The sequence below is a fragment of the Suncus etruscus genome, chromosome 12 (genome assembly GCF_024139225.1).
Source record: "Suncus etruscus isolate mSunEtr1 chromosome 12, mSunEtr1.pri.cur, whole genome shotgun sequence".
NCBI lineage: Eukaryota > Metazoa > Chordata > Mammalia > Eulipotyphla > Soricidae > Suncus > Suncus etruscus.
Window position 1 is genome coordinate 66,921,687 of NC_064859.1, and position 16,863 is coordinate 66,938,549.

Below are 16,863 nucleotides of genomic sequence, written 5' to 3' on the forward strand. Positions count from 1 at the left end.
GCTAGGTAAATAAAAATAATAATAACGATAATAAATGAAGGTAAGATATATATAAATAAAATGTCCAAGGTTTTGTGTTTTTTGTATTTTTGTTTTTTTCCCTCCTGCCCTGGCACAGTAAATATTGGGGTTATTCGAAAAGGAATTCCCTTGCCCTATGCGATATGGGGTTTCTCCGTCCTTGGAGTATATTGTCATGGGATCAGCTCTTTGCTCAGGATCATTACTCTCCCGGTGGTGTTTTTGTGGTGTGTGGAAGACTTCTGCTCTGTCCAGGGTGATACAATCAGAGCTTTGTGTTTAGAGGTCTCAGTATCTGTACAGATCCTGAGGTAGGACTTATGGTGAAGTCAGTCTTTGTGAATTCTAGAGGTTCTGTTACCTCAGTGCCATTTTAATATCCATCTTCTATGGTTGGTGGTCTTGGTCTTTGCACTGAACCTAGATTAAAGTTGCCCTTTTTCTATACCTTATTTTCTTTTTTAAGTTCAAAAAACCATTCAACTTTTCATTCTCTCTACTTGTTAACAATGGCCACAATCTTTCTCTTTCCTTACTTTGAGGCCAAAATTTTTCAACAGAGAATTTTGGCATCAAATGCATGCCTATCTACCTCTGACTCTCCTCTGAGCAGTTTGTATTCAAACAGATAATCTTCTAGGCCCTGGAGAGATAGTACAGCAGGTATGGTGCTTGTCTTGCAGACTGCTAACCTGGATTCTATCCCCAGCAGTCTGAAATGGTCTGAACACTGAAAAAAAAATGATTTCTGAATGCAGAGCCAGAAGTAAGCACAAGCACAAGTATAGCCAGGTATGACCCCTAAAACTCCTCAAAAATTTGAAGAGATATCATTTCTAAAATCCTCATTTCAGAAGTATTCAATTTTCATAAGTCCTTAAAGTCTTATTTATGAATTTACATTCCTCCATAAAACATTTGATAATGTATCAACTCTCCCTTTTAATCATCACAGATCCACACAGCTTCAGAGGAAATGCATCTATACTTCATGAATTTATGCCAGTGTATTCAATCCTAATTTGTCTTTTTGTCCTAATTTGTGTTTTAATCTTTGACTCCACACTTTTAGGTAATACAGAGAATATCCATCAGACATGAAATTCATTCTAAGACAGTGTTTCTAACATCTCTTTCTGATACAAGGCTTATGTCATTGTATCAACTAGACAACTCATTTTACCCCACCACACATTATTGATTAATTTTGTCTCTATCCTCTCTCAGCATTTTGCAAGTTTCTTCACTAGACATGCATTTCTCTGATGTATGGAGAATGGTATTTTTCCCTGGTTTTGTAAGGTCTTGTAATAATAGCCTTGCACAAATCTTGTAATTCTCAAAAGTTATTTGCTCAATAAATGGAGTGATCATTCTTTTTGTTTGAAATCTAAAAGTCATAAATGAATATTTTCTTTTCTCCAGTTCTCTATAAAATCATTTATCACTTTCTGTTTTTCATTGGTAGTCATTTCTTTTCATCTCCCTGGTTACCTCTCACTTTCAAATCCTAGGCTATTAAGGTTGAGTCATTGTGTGGTTTTCTACAGGAGCTTTCCTCTCTACTGGATTTTGTTTCTTTGTCAATTTATTTCATTTATAGTATCAGGCTCACATTCCACCATATTATGAGTTCTCTGGCTTAACAATCCCAAAATGGATCCCTGTTGACTATTTCAAGTGCAAATCGACTCTATCTGCTGTTCTTTACTTATCCATAACTAGACTGAAAACTCAAAAGAAGCAGGGACAGGAATATATCAAGAAATGCAGAGTGAAGAGATTAGAAGATATGAGTTCTTCATTCAGCCATCCTTGACCAGAGATGGCAAGGTGAACATGAATTGGGATGTTTTCCCCTTTAATAGTTTATTAGTTTATAAAAGGTGAGTCCATACACACGAACTTCACCTAAGTTGCTATTCTCAGTTACCAAAACTCAGTTATCTCTAAAGGTAGATGCCTTTAGAGTAAGCTATTTTTTGAATAGTTTCAGAGTGTCAACAGAACACATTTACTATAGATATTTTCAGTGAGTCACATATATTCCCCACTAATGAACATTTAAGCTACTTTATTTTGTTTGTTTTATTTCAATGTTTCAAAAATGTGCAATAAATATCACAGCATCTGTGTACTTGTTCATAAAATTGTTCTCTAAAAAGATATTATCAATTTAATGTTAGGAAAAATAATAATCTACATACGATTTTGACTTATGTATAAAATATTATTTTTACTTCTTTAGAGCTAATAGGACTCATAAGTCTTATTGTTGCAAGTTAAAATAATGTATATCATTATTTCTTTCCTGAACAGCTACAAGGTTAAGCTTTTTAAAAACACATTGTCAGGAGAGATAGCATGGAGGTAAGGCGTTTGCCTTTCATGCAGGAGGTCATCGGTTCGAATCCCGGCGCCCCGTATGGTCCCCTGTGCCTGCCAGGAGCATTTCTAGCCTGGAGCCAGAAATAACCCCTGAGCACTGCCGGATATGACCCAAAAGCCACAAAACAAAAACAAACAAACAAAAAAAACACACTGTCCTGGGGTGGGGAAAACATACATTGTCCTCCTGTATTTCATGTCCTGTAAAATTATGCTTTCTATTATTTTATCATTTTTTCTTTTTGAAAACAACATTTTCATTGCTTACCACTTATTTGCACTTGTTTTTTATTAAAATTTTTATGTGAATTTGTAACAGTTATCTATTATAAAATGTCAGCCATTGTGTCCATCTTATCTGTTGCATATATTTTTCTTCTTTTTTCTTCATCTTCCTCCTTCCTCCTCCTCCTTTCTCCTCGTTTTACCTCTTTCCTCCTCTTCCCGCTTCCGTCTTCTTGCCTCCTTCTCCTTCCTCCTCCTTTTTTGTCTTCCTCCTTCCTTTTCCATCCTCCTCCTTTTTGATTCCTTCTTCCTCCTCCTTCCTGCTTCCTCTGATTCCTTCCTCCTTTTTCCTCTTCCACCTTATGTTTTTCTCATCAGCATGAGTAACACTTAGGAAATTTAACCACACATTTGTAAGGTGGGGCTCTCAGTCCTTTTGAGTTGTAACTTTCCTAGCGCAGCTAAAAACCCTTCCTTCCTTTTAGGGTCCTTCCAAGATCCATTCCTTGCATCATTTCCTGTGAGCCCTACCTAGTGGTCTGCTCTATGACCTGTGATGAATGTTCATGAGTCATCGAGCAAGGAGGGCTCCTTCTCTAATTAAAACCTGATGCAGCAGGGACATGTGGTTCAAGAAGGAGTGAAAAGAAAGAAGTAACACTTTTTTAAATAGCTCTAGAAAACCATAAATATGGAAATAGAACTGCTTTCAAATAAATAGTAAAGAAATGCTCTATTCTCTTGAGCACATCCACTAGTCTACTTCTAGCACTATCTGAATGATAGCATGTACCACTTTAAATTGGTCCTAATGTAAGTTTTTGATTTAGTGCTTCCCTCATAAAATAGCCAATTATTCACATACATTCTGATATAAAAATATTCATAGATTAATATGAGTAAAATTTTGAAATTAACCTGATGATTTTTGCTTTTATATATATTATATATATGTATATTGTTTTAAAACTTTTATTTATGGGGCCGGAGCAGTGGTGCAAATGGTAGGGCGTTTGTGGCTGATCTAGGATGGACCTCAACTTGATCCCTCGGTGTCCCATATGGTCCCCCAAACTAGGAGCTATTTCTGAGTGCATAACCAGGAGTAATCCCTGAGTGTTACCGGGTGTGGCGCAAAAAACCCAAAAACTTTTATTTATCCTTTTTATTTTTAGTTTTTAAATGTTTATTTATTTAATTTTAGGGGGGGTCACATCCAATGGTTCTTAGGACTTACTACTGAATCTGCATTCAATCATCACTCCTGGAGGGGCTTGAGAGACCATATGTGATGCTGGGAACCAAACCCAAGTTGTCTGCATGTAAGGCAAGTACTTTAGCCCTTTAATATTATTCTTACCATATTCATCATTTCTAAAGGGAGAATAGAATTAATAAGATTAGGGAACAGAAATATTAGAAAAGCTTATTTCTATATTCATATGTCTTTGAATTATGCTGTTGTTTACAGGAGACAAAGTAAACTATTCCACAGAAAAAAATAAAAATATTACTGTACTTCAGAAATTATTAAATGGGAAACATACTTGAATTTTTCAATGACAGGTCTGGACTAGAGACTTAAACAATGGGATTTAGAATTTTTTTTAACTTTTTGTGTTTCTTTATACTAAGTATCAATTTTATCATATATACAAACTATATAATAAGAATAACATAGAAATAAATTTATATGGACAGAAAAATTACTAAAGGTGAGAAAAGAGAAGATTTTGAAAGGGGAAAGGGGGGTACATTGAACTGTAACACAATAAACACACAAAGTGTGTCTGAATGAATTTTTTCCATGGTAATACATTAATTTGTAGCCCATGCATTAAAAAACAGTCAAGCATGAACAATTTTACTTTGCAGGGTGGTGAACAGAAATGTTATCTTCATGAGAGTGACTGATACAAAAATATTCTTTTTCCCTGACACCAGTGCCTAGGAAATCACATGTAGGGTTATATTTCTAGAAAAAAAATTTTGGAGGACAATATCTGAATTCCAAACTCTGGGTGTACTGACCATAAAGGTGAATGTGCTGCCCAGGATTAACCCCAAAGGAGAGAGAATATGTGAGTTAAATAAGATTGAGAAAAAAAACAACTCTTCTTTATCTAAATTTAAGAACAATGCATCTGCCCATCAGGGGAAGAGAGATGAGTATAAATTGAGAAGACAGTATAACAAGGGCCTTAGAGAGGAAAAGTAGTGATAGCGTCAGGATAGAGGAAGATGGGAAAGAAGAGATTGTAGAGAAGTCTGGGTGCATAAGTGTGAGAGGGGAAAATAGAGAGATAAGTATTTCTGTCCATGAGAGACCTAGAGAGGTCAGATGAGCATTTACATGGATGGAAGGTTCAGAATAATCTGGAGAGAGGGTAATAATTTGGGAAAACACAGTTGCCTAAGAAAGAAACTATCTCTCCAGCTCCAATAATGTTTAAATTTTGACTAAAGTTTCTGATTATTTTTATTTATTAGTAATAGAGTGACTCTCAAAGAGGTTTATCTATTTGTTAAAAGCCTTTGATTAGAGGGAAATCTACAATTCTCAATGCCCATGTTTAAAAATCAAAAAACACTCTTCCCAATATAACAGGGTAAGATCAACACACTCTTAAAAAAATCTAAAGACCTGGGACAGAGAGTTATTTTAGGTGATGTTCTTGGGTAAGTTTTTAGATGTGGTTTTGAATAAAGTCCTTCTATAAATTTCCATAATTATTTATTTATTGCTATAAAACAATAGCAAAAACACCAAACATCTCTAGGATTTGTTAAATATCTATAGTTCAAGTAAATTCATAGCTTGGAGGACCTTAGGAAGGGACACACAAAAATTTACAATGTATGTGCAGATTTTGTTAACTAGATAGAATTTACAATGTATGTGCATATCTTGTTAACTAACCACAATTATTCAACACAAGACTTATATTCTTAAAGTATTACATCAACTTTCTTTGTATTTCTCTTAAACAACAGCATTGTTATACTGAGGGAAGAAACAGATATATGGGAGTTTAAAAAAAAGAAAAGAAATAGAGATACTTAGGTTATTTTAGAGTGTCATGATTGCATAGAGAAGATAGAGGATGACAAAGAAGCCTACATGTCTACACTGTGATAAAATGAAAAATTTATGTTGTGCCTGGGAATGAATGCTGCTGTGGTATATTGTATATGTATGGATAAACAGTATCACCACAAACAGCTGTTTCTGCCTTGGATAGCCCACACTCATCTCATGAGGAAGAATTCAGGCTTTACCTTGCAGGAAGTCTTCTCTCCTAAGAAAGGAGGCAGCGTGACTCTGTGGGCAGGACACAGGCCCAGAGTCGAGGTTCTCTCTAAATTCTAATTTTGGTCCTCCCCAGCTTGGGACTGTGCTGAAGTCACTTAATTTCTCTGTGCCTCCATTTCTCCATCTGAAAAAAGATGAAAACAGTATTAAGAACCAAATCATTTAATCCAGTCATATAATTCATTCATTTTGTTCCCTCTGCATGAACACAGTAACCGTATACGATGTGTTATGTTCTCTAGAACTTGGAAACCCTCTGCAAAAGTTTTTCTCTGGGTCTTTCTTAGTGGGTAAAACATATGATAAAACCTGTCTGGGAATTATTTCCTGCTAAATCTACTCTGCAGTTGTAGTGATGGTTTATTCCTGCTGAGGTTGTTAGAACTGTCAGTGTAATTGGATCTGTGTCCTTTCAGGCATCCTTACATAGATTCCCCTTTCTGGATCTGGGATGGAATAAACCCAAATGGCAGCACTACAGGATGATCTCACTCAGAATTTACATGTGATGCTTTTTTAGTTTGTGATTTCTTCAGGGACTTTATGGACTAAATAGGCATCTGGAGAGTCTACAGAGAGAATTTATAAAGCAGTCTTATATTACTCATTATAACGTTTAAATTATTTTTCCTTTTTTTAATTTTTAATTTTCTTTTGGTTTTTGGGTCACACCCAGAAACACTCTTAGGCTACTCCTGGTTCTGAGCTCAGAAATGCTCCTGGCAGGCAGGGGGGACAATATGGAATGCCTGGACTCGAACCACCATCAGTCTTGGATTGGCTGTGTGCAAGGCAAACGCCCTATCACTGTGCTATCTCTCCAGCTCCTATAATGTTTAAATTTTGACTAAAGTTTCTGATTATTTTTATTTATTAGTAATAGAGTGACTCTCATAGAGGTTTATCTATTTGTTAAAAGCCATTGAATTGATCAGAGGGAAATCTACAATTCTCAACGCCCATGTTTGAAAATCAAAAAACACTCTTCCCAATATAACAGGGTAAGATCAACACACTCTTAAAAAAAAAATCTAAAGACCTGGGACAGAGAGTTATTTTAGGTGATGTTCTTGGGTAAGTTTTTAGATGTGGTTTTGAATAAAGTCCTTTCAGAAATTTCCATAATTATTTATTTATTGCTATAAAACAATAGCAAAAACACTAAATATCTCTAGGATTTGTTAAATATCTATGGTTCAAGTAAATTCATAGTTTGGAGGACCTTAGGATGGGACACACAAAAATTTACAATGTATGTGCAGATTTTGTTAACTAGATACAATTTACAATGTATGTGCATATCTTGTTAACTAATCACAATTATTCATATACAAGACTTATATTCTTAAAGTATTACATCAACTTTCTTTGTATTTCTCTTAAACAACAGAAAAGTAAGAATTGCATAAGATAAAAAGGAAACAGATCAAATTATATTATCCAAGTTTCTCATTTAAAACTGTGACATTTATAGTAGTAAATCCTCTATGCAAATAACTCTAATTCTCTTGTTATAAAGATTAATTATTGCTATTAATTAATTCAAAATATTTATTGAGACTTAATCTTTATCACTCAAATAACTCCAGATAACAAAAAGTATATAAGATATCACTATATGAAATCAAAGGAAGAGGAAGACTAAAAGAGGGAGAGGAGGTGGAATTAACAGTGGACATTTTAAATATGTAAAAAATAATTTATTTTAAGGTACAAAGAAAAATAGAAGCCATAAATAAACAAAAAGAAAAAATAAAAATAATTACAAAAAAGAACAATTAAAAATGTCATGACTATTATTTGATTTATTTAAAACACTGAGAAAAAGTCAATATAATATACTAAAACAAAAAAGGTAAACATTGTCACATTCAGCTGTAATTTTATGACCTATGTAGATACTTTGGTTTCCAATGAATTCTTATAAAAGTAAGAACTTTGTGAGTTAGAAAGGAAACATTTTGTGAGCATCATATTAAATTGAATGCTAGCAATATTATCAAGAACATTATAAAATATTATCAAGAAAAATAGCTTATAATATTTAAAAATTAAACAATTAATAAATAATATATTGAGTTACAAGATAATTGTTAATTATAGTTCAGGTTCTTAGTATAGATTGACTTGGATTTGAGATTCCTATTTACTGCCATTATAATATACACCTGCAGCATATTTGTCTTTGAGTTTCATTAATAATGAAGCCATGTAAAACAGTGCCCCTTAGAGAACAAATGGAAGAACAGAAAAGATGATGGGGCATTCCCATTCCAGCAAATTTTCACATTATTAGTAAGAAAGCTTTCTTCTACCCAATCAATGTTTACTGCATCAAGCCCAAGCCTCCCCCAGGGCTAATACAGTGCAGATACTCTGATTTCCTCCTTGAATCTCTCACTCACCACAGGGTCCTGTTAACCATCTACACAGGAGTCTACCTTTCTTCTCGCCTCCTCCTCTGCTTTCTTCCCTCCCTTTTCCTCTCCCCTATTCTCTTCTCTTTTTTCCTCTCCTCTCCCCTCCTTCTCTTCTTTCCTTCCTCTTTTTTCCCACCTCTTTTCTCGTTTCCCTTCCCCCTGCTCTCCTCTCCTCTCCCCTGCACTCCTCTTCCTTCCTTTCTTCTTTCCTCTCCTCTCCTCCCATTTCCTCTTCCACCCTGCCCCCTACTCTTACCCTATCTATTCCTCTACTGTCCTGTACTCTCCTCCCTCCTTATTTTCATGTCATAGCTGAGAGTACACAGGGCTTACTTCTTGATCTTCACCTTGGCATCACACTTGGACCATATGTGTTTTTGTCAGAGATTGAACCTAATTCAATTTTATTCACAGTTTTCAAGGCCTTCTCTCTGCACTACTACTTCGATCCTCCATTAAGTGTTAAAATCAATGGTAGTGAAGGTGTAATAACCTTTTTCATTAAAACCACACATGTTAACACTATTGTAGCTATGTTGCCTAAAATATAATAGTGATTAATAATAATAATAATAAAGTAAATTGCAGAGATTCAACTCTGAGATACTTTATTTTAGAAAAATCAATGTCTCAGATATTAGCTCCTTGACTGACAGGTATTGGGTGAGTAGTTTCTCCCATTTTGTGGGTGGCTTTGTATCATAGGTACTACTATTTCCTTTGAGGTGCAGAAGCTTCAGAACTTAATATAATTCCATCGTTTATCTTTGTTTCCATTTGTATGGAGAGTGCTGTTTTCTCCTTGAAGATGCCTTTAGTCTCAATGTCATAGAGTGTTTTACCTACATGTAGTTCAATATACCTTATGGTTTCAGGACTGATATCCAGATCCTTAATCCATTTGGATTTGACCTTTGTGCATGGTGTTAGATGGAGGTCTGAATTTGCTTTTTTGCAAGTGGCTAGCCAGTTGTGCCAACACAACTTGTTGAAGAGAATTTCCTTGCTCCATTTTTCATTTCTTGCCAATTTATCAAAGGTTAATTGTTTATATATCTGGGGCACATTCTCTGAATACTCAAGTCTATTCCACTGATCTGAAGACCTGTTTTTATTCCAATACTTGGCTGTTTTAATGACTATAGTTTTGTAATACAATTTAAAGTTGGGAAAGGTGATGCCTCTCATACTCCTTTTTCTAAGAGTTGCTCTAGTTATTTATGGATGTTTTTGTTCCAAATGAATTTCAAAAGTGTTTGGTTCACTTCTTTAAAGAATGTCATATCTAAAATATACAAGTTATAGCTAAGATATTCAAATTACTGACAACTTAATAAAAAAAAACATCTAACCCCACCCAAAAAAATGGAGAGAAGAAATGAACAGACAATTTCTCAAAGAAGAAATACAAATGGCCAAAAGGCACATAAAATGTTCCACATTACTAATTATCAGGGAGATGCAAATGAGGTACCATCTCACACCACAGAGACTGGCACATATCACAAAGAACAAGAATAATAAGTGCTGGCAGAGATGTGGGGAGAAAGGAACTCTCAATCACTGCTGGTGGGAATTCCGTCTAGTCCAGCCCTTGTGGAAAACAATATGGAGCTTCCTCAAAAAACTTGAAATTGAGCTCCCATATGATCCAGCTATACCACTCCTAGGGTTATAACCTAGCACCACAAAAATGTAATACAAAAATCTCTTCCTCATACCTATATTCATCACAGCACTATTTATAATAGTCAGACTCTGGAAACAATCAAGAGGCCCTTCAACAGATGAATGGCTAAAGAAACTGTGGTACATATACACAATGGACATTATGCAGCCATCAGGAGAAATGACGTCATGAAATTTTCCTATACATTGATGGACCTGGAAACTATTATGCTGAGTGAAATAAGTCAGAGGTAGAGAGACACACAGAATAGTCTCACTTATCTATGGGTTTTAAGAAAAAGACATTGTGATAATGCTCAGAGATGAGGGCCAGAAGAACTGGCTCATGATATGAAACTCACCTCAGAAAGGGGTGAGCGTGGCTAAGCTTAGGGGAGGCTGCGGGGCTCCAGCTCCCCACAACAGCCTTCCCTCTCCTTCCTCCCGAACTCCGAACTCCGGGGCTATCCCTGGGCCTCTGCCCAGGGGGCCAAAGGGATGGGTGCCTGGGAGGAGTTTAAAGGGGACCCCAGGCTTTCCCCAACCCGCACCCTGCACAAGAGGGGCTGGCTTTGGGAAGTCACCGCCAACTTTCTTTCCCACCAATGTCTATTTAGGGCTAGCGGTAGCTAGTGCCCCCGCGCATAAAGTATAGTTTAACAGAATATCATAGGGTTTGATCTATGTTTACAATATACAGAATGTCTATGTTATATACTCCCCCCGCCCCCGCTCTTCACCGTATAGGCTCATTTCTAGTCTTTTATTCTCATCCCCACCATCTTTTACCCCACATTTAACCATTTTACTTTCAGTTCTTGTCTCTTCATGAAACAGATCATTATCCTCACTCAAGCCAGCTGCCAGCCATCTCCCAAAGTGAAAAAGTAGACTCTCAGCTTGAGAAGAAATCAATACTCTGCTCCTATTTATCTACTCTCAGTGGCCTCCTATCCTCCACCTTCCTTCACTGTGTACCTGTGCTTGCTACCATACTCGGTTTCTGAGAAGCCCCCACTCAAAGACATTTCCTGACACGGGACCCCTGGGAGTCATTTTGCAGACTCCAGATAGCCAAATCACAGACCAAAGTGGTGTCCCGAATACCCTCCCCCTGACTATTTCTAAAGACATAAAAAAGACATACATATTTCCTTTGAATTTCTTATATGTATTCATTTAATTTTTATAACTCTTTTTGAAAATCCTCTTATATAGTGACAATTTTACCCACTGTTTTTTTTCCCCACTTTGGGACCTGTTCAATAAGGAATTCCGGTTGAAGAGTCTCTTTGTTTAGAGTTCATGTTAGAACCAAGTCATGGGGATTGTTGGACTTGTTCCCACAGGGCCCAGATGCACCAATAATACCTTGTGGCATTGTTCCTCTTTTGCACATGCACATTAAAATGGGAAAATATTACATATGTAAACAAGTTCTTATCTAAGAGAGCTAGGAACACAAGTTTTGTAATGCAGTTAGGCCTTATACCCTGAATATTGGCATAATGATTTGGCTCAGGCCTCAGAAGAATAGGCATAGCCCATACACCCCTGAACCATGGATACCATCTATGGAAACAACCACATTGTCTATAACATTACCAGGAACCCAACATCTACCAGGGAAGTCCCTACTGCTGCTCTGGCATCGACTTACTCCAAAGAATGTTCTCTTAACACCCAGGCAATTTAGCAACAGTAACAACCTGCTTGTAGAGCAGGACTCTCTCTGCATCTAATGAGGTGAAAATTAGAGGACTCTCCATATCAGCCTGACTTTGATAAAGGAAATGCACAGAAATCAGAATCTTTAACTACAGGAACCTGACACCAACAACAGCTAATGTGCAAAAATGTTTTGCAGGGTGCATGATGAATGACTAAGGGGTTGAGCAGCCTAGTATATCTGGAGCCCAGAGTCGGTCTTAGGCCAGAAAACTTCAGGGGTGAGGTCTCCTTGTATTTAGTCTAAGGCTTTTTTTTTTCCATTTCCCCATATTTTGCTGGGCCTATGCAAACTATGGCGATTGCCATTCTCACACCATTACTACTGTATTTTTTAACACTTACCTTTAAAATAATAATAATAATAATAAAAAGTTTACTAAACTTAAAAAAAAGTAACTGTAGAAAAACGCCTATCTAGAATATAAGCGGGAATGGGAAGGGGGGGAGCATTGGTGGTGGGAATGTTGCAATGGTGAAGGGGGGTGTTCTGTTTATGACTGAAACTCAACTACAATCGTGTTTGTAATTATGGTGCTTAAATAATTTATATTAAAAAAATAAAAGGGGTTCTTTAAGAAAAAAAGGGTGAGTGCAGTTAGAGAAATAATACACTAACAACTACCATGACAATGTTAATAAATGAGAGAAGTAGAATGCCTGCTTTGAATATAGACAGGAAGTATGGGAGGAGGAAGATGGGGAGCATTGATGGTTGGAATGTTGCACTGGTGAAGGGGGGTGTTCTTTTAGTGACTGAAGCCCAACTACAATCATCTTTGTAATCACAGTGTTTAAATAAAGATATTATTAAAAAAGAAAATAAAATCAATGCCTCAGACCTTATTTATTTTTGGTTATTTTCTTTTGTAAAATCTGTATTCATAAGTGTCTATAGAGAGAACTTGATAAAAAAATTGATTTTTTTTGAGGCAATAAGTGCTCATCATTTTTGCTGTACAACATCCCTTGGAGAGATCATCTGCCTGATTCTGCTTGTTTGACCTAAGGGACTGGATGCCAAGAAATCATCTAGTCTGTATGTCCTAACATTCTAGTATTCTCCTGCCTGAATTTCTTCTCAGTCTTTCTGATATTGAGCCATTTTACCTAGTGAGTAAAAGGTTTAAGATCTGACCTGGTTGGGTGTTGATTTGACTATCCAACTTGCCATTCCATGTAAAGTCTTTCCCCAGGCTGAACACATATGATCCACAAATGATCTCAGGGTGCAGAGGAAAAGTAAGCCTTCAAGTCCTCTCTATGGACACTTATAAATGCAGATTTTACAAAAGAAAATAAGCAAAACCAAATAAGGTCTGAGATTTATTTTCTAAAATAAATTATTTCTGAGGAAATTTCTGCAACTAACTTTATTATTATTATTATTATTATTAATCATTATCATTATTATAGTTTAGGTGACATAGCTTTAATAGTGTTAATATTTGTGGTTTTTGATGATGAAAAAATTTATCGGCACTTTTACTACCACTGATCATAAGACTTAAAAAATGAATGATTGGAGTGATAATGCAGGAAGAAGGCAATTTCCCCTGAATAAAGTTGAATTAGATTCAATTGCTGACGAATGTTCTGTGCTTCTCCTGGCTGTTATGATCAGGGTTTTTGATATTCTCTTCTGGAAAACATAAGGTGCTTTCTCTTAAAATGCCTCCTCGCTGCTCCCATGCTTCTTAAGGGAGTCCCTCAAACCCCTGAACCACTTTCTACTCCCAGTTTCCTTTTTTTTTTTCACTAGTTATTTGTCCAAACATCTCTCACACCTCCCCCCATACACTCAAACTGTTTTAGGTCTTGAACTGCTACATTAATATTCCACTGACCTTAATATAGCACATCTTCTACACCATCAAACTCTCTAGAAGCTTTTTCCTCAAATAATCTTTGAGCTTTTCAATCGCAGTTTAACATTTCACAAATTCTATTTTTAAAAATCCAATAAGTTTTAGGTACCGTTTTGCTAGTATTTATTTGGGGAATTATTTGCTTTACAAGAAATTAAAGACATATCTCATCATGATAACTTTCAATATTTCATGCATTGCATTGCCATATATAACAGCCATTAAATGTAGATATTTGACCAAAGGTCTGGAAGAAGGGGAGGAGAGGTGAGAGAGAGGAGAGAAGAGAAGGGAAATTTGAACCATGGTGGAGACTTTCAAGGGTGGAGAGGAGAAAAAAGCGCGACAACAGGGAAGGGCAGAAGGGAAGCAACTCTGCAGGATCTGTTAGGCACTTTCAAGGGACTCTATCTTCCCCCCAAACTACCCGAACTTGATGCCTGTTTTGTAGCTACAATTAGAAGCTGGGAAGAGGAGTCTACATTTGCTCAGAACTATAGATGAGCACAGGATTTTCCACTCACACCTCTTTAGGGACAGCTTAGGGGACAGTGTGGTCCCTCTGGCCCCCTTTGTTTAAATCTGTAACTTGGAACCCAAGACACCCAGGTTCAGCAAATTTCAGGTCTTTTTACACTGTGCTTAGTGCACAGTTCCCCATTCTTGAATAAGGGCCTTTCATCTTGCATTTTCTTTGCTCAGGTTGTTCTTTTCTTTGGAATTTGACTGACAGATTTCTGTTGCCCTTGATCCTTACTGAGTATATTTGATAACCTGAGCCAGGGTGTGCCCATGTTTACATGTTACAGAGGAAGCTATAATTCTCCTCAAAAAATAAATTGCCATTCCCCAAACTGTACTTAACCTTCACATAACCTTTGACTTTAATATTACTATGAGGACACTGGGAAGAATTGAAGGATTCATCAAAGATACACTTTGGTTTTCTGTGGTTTTTCTGAGGATGCTTTGAGTTGAGATCCTAACCAAACCTTCTTAATTGCTTAAACATCAATATTTTCAAGGTTTTTTTTAAAGAGAAATAAATAGTAAACATGACTATTTCCTAGTGTGAGGAATTACTGAGGGACCAATATAACTCCATATCACCCACAAAAATCTTTGCATCTGCTACTAATTGTGAATATTTTTTCTCTTATCTCCTCTGTCTCCACTGACCAGTTAGACTTGCCTTGGTTTTCATAGCACATATGGGTGAGGTGAGGAGTTTACTTCTCTGCCCTCTAACTTATCTCTCTCAACTCAGCCCTCACACTACATTCAGGTCTTCTACTTTGATGTTTCAAGTAAATCATGAAATCACTGTCCTGTTTGAAAGCAACTTTTTAAATACTCACCAAAGTCTTGGGTCCTCTTGTTGGTGAATGATAATATTATTTTTGTATCCTAATCTGAAAAAGACAAACCAACCATCCACACTAGGCTCCTAACCATTTGTTTTGAAGACACTCAGATCTACCCCTCAAGTGTCTCCTGGAACATCTTTTTCTCTTTTATATTTTGTTCTAAATGTGCAGCTGTGATATGATCAAAGGTTTTTAATATTTATCTTTGAATGCCTGCAAGAAAATCTGTCACCGGTGACCTTGCCCCACTCTCCTTATGTCTATTTTCTACTCCTTTTTTTGACACATCTATATGAAGAAAATCGCTGACAAAATTTTCCTGCCAAACAATTCCTTAACTGTTTCCTCCATCAGCTTCAAGACAAAGGCAAAAGTCCTTGAGTGATGGCCCCAGGTTCAGCTCTTGGGCTCAAGATCCAGAGCTTGTAACTCACTTTAAACCTCAGTTCCTTCCTCGTATGGCACCTGGAATTTCTTTTTTTATCATGAAATGTGTCATTTATTCACTTATTTTATTTCACGTGTTCTCTTTTGTGCCTTTTTTGTATTTCCAGAAGAAAGGTACATTATTACGTGGTACTTAACCATTTGAAGCCTGTGCAAAATTCTCCTTTTCTATTTGAGGCACTTATAGGATAAAGTGGAGACTATGCAAGGTCATGCCCATTTTGGCAGGACCCCTGAGTGGATCCTCCTATTTCTCTGACCCTGCTTCCAGTGCTTCTCTGTATGGAAGGTGGTCAGCAGGTGAGAAGTGCTGGCAGCAGGAACCAAGAAGCACCATTTCTCTGCATGATCCTTCCAGATCTAAGTGCAAACATTCAGAATGGAACAGGCTACATGGGGTGAGCCAAGAAGTTGAAGGGTAGGAGATACTGGAACTGAAAAGTTCTATTTGAATGTTTCCTCATTTACTACCAAAGGCCTCATAGTGTGGGCCAGTATTACCAGATTGCTTGACCAGGGCTCAGTGTTGGGTCAGAGTAGCCAGTTCTAGGATGAAAAGGCATGTTTGGGCATGCCACCGTGTCCTGACTTCTATGTGTAGCTCCCCTGACTCTCTGGTTTTTAAGTCTATTATATAATGTCCTTTATTCAATAATGTAATAACTACTCCTACAAAAAATACTTTCTCCCTATTGGAAATTCCTCGTCTGATGTCAACCTTTTGAGAATACAAATGATAGAAAGCAAAGGAATTGAATCTTAGAGCTGTTACTTTTAAGGTGTTATGGTGAAAACCACAGCTAATATCAGAGAAAACAAAGTAGATTTCACAATTTTGGCTTTCAAAATGTACTACAACATGAGTATTCAACACAATATGGTATTAGCATAAAGGTTAGATATATAAATAGATGCAAAAAAAATTGAGGTTCCAGAAATCTTTTACCCAATTTGGGAATAAATTGGGAATCCTATGGCTGTGTGGTGTCCTGTGAGGGGAGATATATTGACCTCTTATTGAGGGGAGCTGTTTTAGTGTATTACTTTGGCTATGTCAGGCCCCTTTCCAGAGAGATCACTATCTCATATAAAGTGAAGTTATGCAGATATAAAAGACATCTTTTCTTTCACTTTCATCCATACCTCATATGGAGTTCCTGAAATTAAGAAATAATTCTTCAATAAATGTGTTTATTTCAGCTCTAGATGTTATTTGACTTCTAGGAATGCTCCTAGAAGTAACTAAACTGTATCAATACAAAATGCTTTAAAATATTTAATATGGAGTCCTTCCTGTATAACCCAGAGATTAGCAAGTACATGATGGACACATTATGATGTGTTTGAACATGCAGCGACACAAGCGTCTAACCTAAATTTTGAACCCCCTTATACCTTTTTCTCTTAATTGAATTTGC

At 36.5% G+C, this 16,863-nt stretch overlaps 1 protein-coding gene across 11 annotated transcripts in view; it reads right to left on the reverse strand.

Moving 5' to 3' along the window:
• The window catches only part of MYT1L (myelin transcription factor 1 like), a 476,191-nt gene that overhangs the window by 198,133 nt on the left and 261,195 nt on the right, over positions 1-16,863 (reverse strand). For all 11 annotated transcript variants that reach the window (XM_049784897.1, XM_049784892.1, XM_049784887.1 and 8 more), the window contains exon 5: positions 5,914-6,071. The gene's annotated coding sequence lies outside the window, so the exon portion shown is untranslated. The remainder of the gene's footprint in view (positions 1-5,913; positions 6,072-16,863) is intronic.